Genomic DNA, 10,042 nt, shown 5'->3' with positions numbered 1-10,042 from the left:
TATATGGAATCTAAAAAAAAAAAAAAGTTCCAAATAACCTAGGGGCAGGACAGGAATAGAGACGCAGACGTAGAGAATGGACTTGAGGACACAGGGAGTGGGAAGTGTAAGCTGGGACAAAGCGAGAGAGTGGCATGGACTTATACATAATACCAAATGTAAAATAGATAACTAGTGGGAACCAGCCGCATTGCACAGGGAAATCAGCTCAGTGCTTTGTGACCACATAGAGGGGTGGAATAGGGATGGTGGGAGGGAGACGCAAGAGGGAGGAGATGTGGGCATATATGTGTATGTATAACTGATTCACTTTGTTATACAGCAGAAACTAACACACCATTGTAAAGCAATTATAATCCAATAAAGTTGTTAAAAAAAACACACATTAATCCAGTATGATAAGTGGTTAATATCCAACATATACAAACAGCTCATATAACTCAACATCAAAAACGACCCAATCTAAAAATGGGCAGGTAAACTGAATAGACATTTTTCTAAAGAGGAAATGCAGATGGCCAACAACAGGCACTTGGAAAGATGCTCAACATCTCGAATCATCAAGGAAATGCAAATCAAAGCCGCAATGAGATATAACCTCACACCTGTCAGAATGGCTATCATCAAAGAGAACACAAATAAGAAATGTTGGCAAGGATGTGGAGAAAAGGGAACACTTGTACACTGTTGGTGGAAATGTAAATTGGTGCAGCCCCTGTGGAAAATAGTATGAAGGTTTCTCAAAAAACTAAAAATAGAACTACCATATGACCCAGCAATTGCATTCCTGTGTATATATCTAAATAAAACAAAAACACTATTTCAAAAATATACATGCACCCCAACTTTCAGAGCAGCATTGTTTATAACTGCCAAAATATGGAAGCAACCTAAGTGTCCATCAACAGATGAATGGAAAAAGATGCATTATATATATATATATATATATATATATATATATATATATATATACAATGAAATACTACTACTCAGCCATAAAAAGAAGAATGAAATTTTGCCATTTGCAACAACATGGATGGACTTGGAGGCATTAAGCTAAGTGAAATAAGTCAGACACAGAAAGACAAATAGTGTATGATATCACTTATATGTGGAATCTAAAAAAATACAATAATATAGCAAAAAAGAGGCAGACCTATAGATATAGAGAACAAACTAGTGGTTATCAATGGGGAGAGGGAAGGGGGGAGGGGAAATATAGGAACTTAAGAGGTACAAACTATTATGTATAAAATAAGCTACAAGGATATATTGTACAACACGGGGAATATAGCCAATATTTTTTAATAACTATAAATGGAATATAACCTTTAAAAATTGTGAATCACTATATTCTACACCTGTTAACTTATATAATATTGTACATCAACTATACTTCAATTTAAAAAAATTAGTTTGTTTAATTTGTCTAGTCAATTTGTAAATTGACTAGACAGGGCACCTCAATCTATGAGAAGCCAGCAATACAATGCATCTGGTGAAAAAGGTAACTCCGTCTTAGCTTCCCTTAACAGAAGTTAAGTGTGTGGAGGGAGAGAGAGAGAGAGAGAGAGAGAGACAGACAGAAGAATGGTTGTATTGTGCCTTAAACAAATATTTGAATTAATATGACCTCTTAAGGACCCCACACTTTATGGAGCCCCTAACTAGACAGCATGTGGGCACACAACTACAGGAATGACTGGCAGTGGCACAGATTAGGTGGCCTCCCCAACATAGTTCCCAGACCTCCCTGAACCTCCTATATCATCACATTCACTACATCTTATTTTATTTACTAAATGACCATATTCCCTACCAGACTGTAAGCTTCATGAAGACAAGGACATATGTCTTGTTCACTGCTCTGTTCTTAGCACAATGACAAGCATGGCTGGTTCTCTTGAAACATTTGTTGAATACATGAGAAAATCACATTGCATGAGTAAAATGGGAACGTTAAATTTAGAAACGAGAAATTCAAATGGACCAGATTGTGGTTTTCAAATATCTGCAAGATTTTCAGGTGGAAGAGGGAGTAGGTTTATTAGGGCTGCTCAAGTGAGCAGAATTAGCAGTGTGGTAGGGACTATAGTGCCGGACTGGCAGTCAGAGCCCTGAGTTCTGTACACTGGAATTGAAAAAATAAGTAAAAATATGGGGAATGGTAGAAACTAGATATCTCACTGTTGGAATGGGAGGTAACAGATAAGGGGAAAAGGCTAAGATGAACCATGTAGTTCTGAACTAGAGTCTGAGACATCAGTGGGAACTCCTGTTTAGCTTAGCTTAGAAACTGATGAGTAATAGTAGAAATAATACAGATGTGTATGCATATACAGGGTAATATATATACATTTACTTTCTGACAAGGCCTAAAGGTGATGACACCCCAATTTCAATGATGAGCAGATTAGAGCAAATCCTGGTTTCTAATATCATTCTGCAATAAAAGGATCCAGGGATCCTTGTTGAATGATCCTGGCTGATTTTACATAAAAAAAGAATGAAATAACGCCATTTGCAGCAACATGGATGGACCTAGAGATTATCATACTAAGTGAAGTCAGACAAAGAAAGACAAATATCATATGAAATCACTTATATGTGGAATCTAAAATATGACACAAATGAACATATCTATGAAACAGAAACAGACTTACAGACATAGAGAACAGACTTGTGGTTGCCGGAGCGGGATGTGGGTCAGGGAAGAATTGGGAATTTGGGGTTAGCAGATACAAACTATATATATAGGATGGGTAAACGATAGGGTCCAACCATATAGCACAGGGAACTATGTTCGATATCCTGTGATAAATCATAATGGAAAAGAATATGAATGCAAAAGAATATGAAAAGAATATATATATATATGTATAACTGAATTACTTTGCTGTACAGCGGAAATAACACAACATTGTAAGTCAAGTATACCTCAATAACATAAAATTTAAAAAATAATACCCTTTCTACATTAAAAGGTTGGCAAAGATCAAATAAGATAATGTTTGCAGTTCAAAAGTATAAAGTGCTCTACAAATATATTAAGTCTCTGCTCTGTTGAGAGAAAGGGAATCTTGAAGGACCACATCTCTGATGCCCAGGCCAAGATTCTGTCAGTCTAAAACAAGAGTGTTTTTCCTCAAATCCCCCTAGACATCTTAGAGATAGTTTGTTCTTCTCTCTATTCCCCTGCCTGGTGATAATAGGGCTGTTAACGTGTTCTTTTAGTTGTGGTGATTTCACTTGCTACATAAATGTTAAGTTCCATTTGAGCAGAAGTTAATATATGTCTTCCCTTCCCTCATGAACACAATCCTGTTAAATTATCCCTTTATGCTCACATTGATTTTTTTTTTTTTTTTGCTTTTTAGTTTTAAGTGCTAAAAATAACATATTCTACCCGACTGCTTTAGTGCTTTCAAGGCAATGAGAATGGTGCCTGGCATGATAGGAGTTTAATGCAAATCATCATGAAGTTGGCTGTGCTTCAAGACAGCAAGAGCACCATCAAATGGGCATTGATCAAGGGCAGCCTAACAATCCCAGGGGTCTCAATAACCCTACATTTGCAGCCTTTCATTCACCATCCCCTGTCACCCTCATGTAAGCCAAACGGGAACGCGAGATGGGTTTTATTATCCCTATTTAACTGAGAAGGAAAACTAAGATACAAAACAACTAAGTGTCTTTATAAAATACCTTGGCCTCACCAGTGCTGGACCTAAGCTTACCAATCTGGTTTCCTATTGGCCCATTACTCTTGCTCTTACATCTTCAGACATCTTCTGCTGATTCTGCCTTTCCCATGGGTTGACTCTACTCCCAATTCACTTTTAGGATCATGGCATGCAGACCTTTCAACCCTGGCCTGTCTTGCTAGGAAAGGCTCTGATCTTTCTCATGGCACCTTCTCACAACCCAAGAGAGGCCCAGGCAAAGAAAGGGTCCTCAGAACAGGAGGAAGTAACCAGGAGAGCAAGCTTGTCTCTGTTGTGAAATTTCAGCGTTTGGTTCTTACAGTTTATTGGAATAGTGGGCAACAAGTACAAGGTAGGGGCTTAAAGTCTGTCTGAGGCAGGAGGAAAGTCTGTCCGAGTGAAGGGGATGCACCCACCACGTGTATACAGTGACTTTCAATTTAAAAGCACTTTCATGGGACTTCCCTGGTGGCACAGTGGGTAAGACTTCACGCTCCCAAGGGAGGGGGCCCAGGTTTGATCCCTGGTCAGGGAACTAGATCCCACATGCATGCCACAACTAAGGAGCTGGCAAGCCGCAATTAAGGAGCCTGCCTGACGCAACTAAAACCCGCACAACCAAATAAAAATAATAAAATAAAAAATAAAAGCACTTTCACACTGTCACATGATTTGGTCTTGGTGACACCCCAGTGAGATGTATGTTAGATGGGGGGGGAGGGGGGAGGAGGGGGAGACTCTCCACTTTACAGATAATCAGTTGAGGTTAAATGACATCCATGGTCATGCAGCTAGTAAAGAGCTACCCATGAACTCTGGTCTTTGGACAACACTAGAAGTTGTTTTGTCCATATATGAATCTCAAGGATTGACTCACATTCACAGGGATATATTTAGGAAGTCTCTTTTTGGTCTCCCAGAAATAATACCACAGAGGTAAACACTGTCCATTATTCTCCCTCTGCAAAAGGCTGGCCCTATGTTATTAGTGGTAGGTTCACTCACACTTTTCCTTTTCAAGGCCAGAGAGGCCCCTTTTCCCTAGACCTAGCTCTTCCATGAGAATCTCAGAGAGAAGCTGGGAATGTTTGTTCTTAGCTTTTCAACCAGTTAGAAACCTCCCTATGCCCAGAGGGAGAGGGACCTTCCCAGAAGGCACTCTTGCACAAGAGCCCCCGCTGTTTTGTCCCTCCCTCTCCCATCTGCACCTCAGTGAAGTGTTCTTCGCCTTCTCCAGCACCCCTTCCTCACCAGAGCAGTGGGCCGGCCAGTCCACACCTCCTGACATCTTAGCAAGCAGCCCCTCCCTCGACGCTGATTAGGGCCAGGGGCAGGCCAATGAAATGCAGGTCTCAGGGGAGGGGTAGCCTGAGAAGCTCCTCTGAGAGGCTGTGAGAGCCAGCAGAGGTGTCCCCAGAGAGCCCCTTCCCCCTCCCAGCGCCGGGGCTCGGCCCTGCAGTGCGGGGGTGGCAGGGAACCGCACCACTGCAAGTTGAAACAGGACTCTCCACTTCCCTCTCAGCAGCCAGACTTTAAATAGGATTAACGAGAGAGAACATTCTAAACACTGCTCTGCAAGGTTCCAGAACAGGCAGCCGGCGACTTCCTCTCAAGCTGCCATTTTGGACCCGTTCCCCTGGCTGCCCCTCTGACTTCCAGCTACTTCTTTCCCACTCGGCATTGCAGCTGTGCTCGGAACCTAACCTCAGGATCTCAAGAACGGGATGAGTCCCATCGTCCACCCGAGCACCTCCTCTGCTCACTGCTTGTGCCAGGAAGTGTCCTCTGACTCATACATTGAGACTGGTTATCTTCTGTGATACAATTCAGACCTTAGGGAAGGGGGTGGGAACTGGAGCAGGAAGGAAACAGCCCTAAGTTGTCAAGGAGACATGTTCACCCTAGTGTGAAGTGCTCTTTCATAACAATCACGGTACCCCCAGAATTGTAGGAGATGTTATTTTAATCATCTGTACTTTTTTTCTGCATCCCTCCCTGTGGAATTATATTGTTAATATCACTCAAAAGTGTTGGAAACAGAGGATATGGGGGCAAGAGACTTGGCCAAGGTCACACAGCGACTGAGGGCAGAGTCTGATTCAAACCTAAGTCTCCAGCTCCAGTCTGTAGACTCAAAATGCTGCTCTCTTTTCCACTTCACCACGCTGAATGGGCTTCAGGCCAAATCATGAGGGGGTTTCTAATTGGAAGAAATAGGGTAGAAAAGGCCCTGGGTTTCTGATGGGGGGAGGGGAGGTGGCACAGAGAACAACAGCAGCTGAAGGGTTTTCCTGTAGGATGGATGCTGGGCTGGGCACAGCACAAGTGTTGACCCGTTACACCCTCACGGCAACACTGTGAGGCAGGTGTGGTACTCGGGAACCTCAAGCAAACTGAGGCTCCTTCACAGGGACAATTAGTCCAAGATTACCAGGAGCCTCTTCCCACCAAGGTGCTCTCTTGGTAGCTGCGACCGTCCTTCTTTGTTGCTCCCAGCAACCTTAGGTAAACAGAGTCAGAAAATGCCAGAAGCGACCTCAGACCTGGTTGTACCTGGTACAACCACCTGCTACCTTCCCTTCCCTGTCCCCCTCCCCTCCTCTTCTATTTTTGCAGCTGGTGAGATGGAGGCCTTCTCAATCAGTCTGGCAACAAAAGCAAAAGAAATGGTCAACATGTAATGAATACAGTCTGGGAACAAAGGCAAAATATAGGGTGAACACCTAGAGAATTTGATACACAAAGTGAAGGGAGTGAAGTCAATACCAGAAGACGTGAGGGGAGAATGGCAGTGCTAACTGAGGAGTGGAGTGACCTGGAAGATTTAATTAGAAAGCCAGGCAGGCCAGCAGGAGCCCAAGCCCAGGGCAGGTCCCAGCTGACCAGTCTTGATCCCACCAACTCTGAGGGGACAGCATCAGCCTTTCAGTCTAGGACTCCCAGAGCTGCTTCCTCAGAAACAACTGAGGAAATGTGTAAATTCCATTTCAGCACACGGGGTCTCAAAAGCCTCTCTGCTATTTTGTTGTTGTTTGTTTTTTTGTTTTTTTGCGGTACGCGGGCCTCTCACTGTGGTGGCCTCTCCTGTTGCGGAGCACAGGCTCTGGACGCACAGGCTCAGCAGCCATGGCTCACGGGCCCAGCCGCTCCGCGGCATGTGGGATCTTCCCAGACCGGGGCACGAACCCGTGTCCCCTGCATCAGCAGGCAGACTCTCAACCACTGCGCCACCAGGGAAACCCCCTCTCTGCTATGTTTTTCTACCCCCCTGGGGGGAGGAAATGAGCGTGCCAACATTCTCCAAAGGGGAACTAAATGATTTCCCGGAAGTCATGGTCTCATATGCTCTATTTGCTTAAATGAGTTTAGGGCTACAAGCAAATGTGGGCTGGGCAGGGCCCATTTACCAAAGGCCTCTCTCAGAACTGACACAGGTCATGCCAACTTCTTTGTCTGCGTGTCATTCCTCAGCCTAGGGGAGCAATTAGCCCAAAGCCAATTAGTCCATTATTCACCACCCACATGCAGCAGCAGGCTGAGTGTTATGAGGGAGATAGAAAAATAAGAGAGAAAAATAAGAGGTGGTCCCTGCCCTTATTTAGTCATTAAATGTGGAGGGCCTATCATGGGCCAAGCATGGAGCTGACCACTTCAAAATCTAGTAGGAAAATGAGATGCATTCACCTGAAACAATAAAGCACAAGTTACAAAGTGCACAATGAAGGAAAGAAGATCAGGACATGGATGTGACATGATTCAATAGGACTTCGGTGAGGTGGGAGTAGGGGCTGAAGGAGGGCTGGGTCAGAGCTTGGGGAGGGCCTTGAAAGACACTTCCATTCTGGCTAGAAGGAAGACAAGGGCACGGAGGTGGACGTGGCCTTGATGGAGGTGGGGAGGCCATGTGGAAATGAGGAGACGTACATGTTGGAAAGAGGGAGAAAAAGGGATGCACAGGTAAGGAAGTGGCTCACTGTAGAAATGCTAAGAAATAAGTATAAACTTGATGGTGGACAGGAAGCGGCTTTATCTCGTGCCTACAGTGGTCCTGGAAGGCTCCACTTCATTGTGGGGGGTCTCTAACCTTGGGTAGAGCTTAGAAGCATCAACTCTACAGAGATGGCCAGGAAGGGTAGAGAGAGCAAAGGCTTTGGGTGGAACTGCATTCCAGTCCTTTTTCTTCCACTTATTAGTGGTGGGATTTGGGGCAAATTACTTAAGCACTCTGAGCTGCAATTTTTTCACTTGGAAAATAGAAATAATGATTTCCACAATTAAGTAGATAAATATCTAATACTAAATATCTAATACTGTAGATAAAATGTCCAGCAAAGTTGAGGTACATAACAGACAAGCAGTGATTGTTAGTTCTCTCCATAGCTTCCCCCTTCTCCCTTGAAGACAAGAGATACAGATATATCCCAATATCTATTCCACTTCCAACCCTTTGGTCAAAGCCAGTCAAAGTAATCTCATTGAGTTTGCCAATGATTGCTTGCCGATGTGGCTAAGCCTGTCCAGCGTCAGCAGAGAGCCTTCCAGGAAAGGTTTTCTTGATCCTAGGAAAGAGATGCAGAAACAAAGGTCCTTTAATCCTCAGAGCATTGCTGGTTTTGGGTGTGACAACTAGACTGATAGATCCAGCCTGTAGTCCTGAAGGGCAAAACCCTTACTCTGAGGATAGCAAACCGGGACATGGAGAGACATGATCTCTGATGACATTGTGAAGCCACGGTATGAACTAACCAGGGAGCTGAATACTTCATTTATTCATTCATGAGATTTTTTTCCTATTTTTTAAACCAGTTTGATTCAAGCTTTTCTATTACTTGTAAGTGGAAACATCCGCCGGCTTCACAGTTTTAGACAAACTAGTCCAAACCCTGGAAGAAATAGATTGCATAACAGGTGATAGCCCAGAACCTTTCAGAGCAAGGATGTTGAATTAGAAACAGCCTATGGTGTACTATTGAAAATGGTATTGGGGTGGGCGGAATCAAATCAGAACACTTGCTTCTTGTTTTTCCATAATCTAGTTTAACCCTGCATTTACATTGAAAGGTTTGCTAAACAGTTATCTTATGAGCCTTGTCAGCTGGTGGCTGAACAAAGCTTATTAGCACTGGAAGCTAGTTAGTGTCACTTGAGTCCTTTGCATTAGCTAAGGTGGCTGGTTTACTATTCTCTGCTCAGGGGAATGCTGCCTGCCTGTGGTCTACACTGCCCAAACCAAAGCACATCACATACTGTATCAGTCACATGGTTGCTGAGGCCTTAAGGCCCATGCCTTAAGACCTTGGTGTCCCAGTGAGGCTGGGCCAACTTCCTGTCTTGCTCTTTGACTCAGTTTTCCTTTCAGTGAAAGAGTGGGGTGGACATACTTCTTAAGGTAACTTGAGCATCTTAGTGGAGTTGAGTCAGCCCAGGATAGGAATTCTGAGGTCAGCAAGTTCTCCCCAGGGCATCAAGGAGTGTTTGTTCTGTCTACAACTTCCGTGGTCTCCTGAACCTGAACATAGGTTAAGTACTCAGAATGAAGTTATAGATAATAATGCCACTGACGATAATGATGGTGATAATGATAACGATAAACAATTTCTGAAAGTCATGAAGTGCTTTCGAGGAAAGGAGAAACACTACTTGCATTTTATCTAATTTGTTTTCTTAACACCCAGAGAAGTCAAGGAAGAGATGTCCCTCCCAAAGCAAAGGAGGTTAGTGATATCCAGAGATAAGAGATGCAAGGTGCCCAGGGACATACAGGTAAGAAACGTAAATTCTGGTTATAAGAGCTTAACCTCCGGGGCAACTCCAGGGCAACTGTTTTCTACCCTGGAGGGAGACAGGATACTGGTTAGGCATCCTCTAAGATCAGGAGGCACTGGCTTGGCCTACACGAAAACCAGCCTTCCTCTACTTTCCTGGGGTAGGTGGAAGATAGAAGTAGTGGAAGCCTGTTGATTTCTTAAAGCTTTTCTCAATTCTCTAGCATTATAATAGATTCTTGCCTACTTTTGGAGATTACCCAGCCTCAGTTAAATATAGTCAGCCTTTCTTACCTCCCAACCCAAGGCCCTGAATTTTTAGACTTGAAATAATATTAAACAATTATTTAACATTTTTTACTTTTCTTACTAACTTTGACGTCAGCAATTCTTTTCATATTTGTGTCACTGCCACAAGACAGATAGGGCAAATGTTATTATGCCCATTTCACTGATGAGCAAACTGAATCTCAAACAGGTTGCGACAAGACCACAAGTTTGAAGAAGTGGGAATAGGTGTGAATCTTTTGTATATGAGTTCATTGCTCTCTCTGCAACATCATCCTGCCTTCC

This window comes from Lagenorhynchus albirostris, chromosome 7, assembly GCF_949774975.1.
Source record: "Lagenorhynchus albirostris chromosome 7, mLagAlb1.1, whole genome shotgun sequence".
In the NCBI taxonomy this organism is placed as follows: domain Eukaryota; kingdom Metazoa; phylum Chordata; class Mammalia; order Artiodactyla; family Delphinidae; genus Lagenorhynchus; species Lagenorhynchus albirostris.
Note: the sequence above shows the minus strand (reverse complement) of the source record.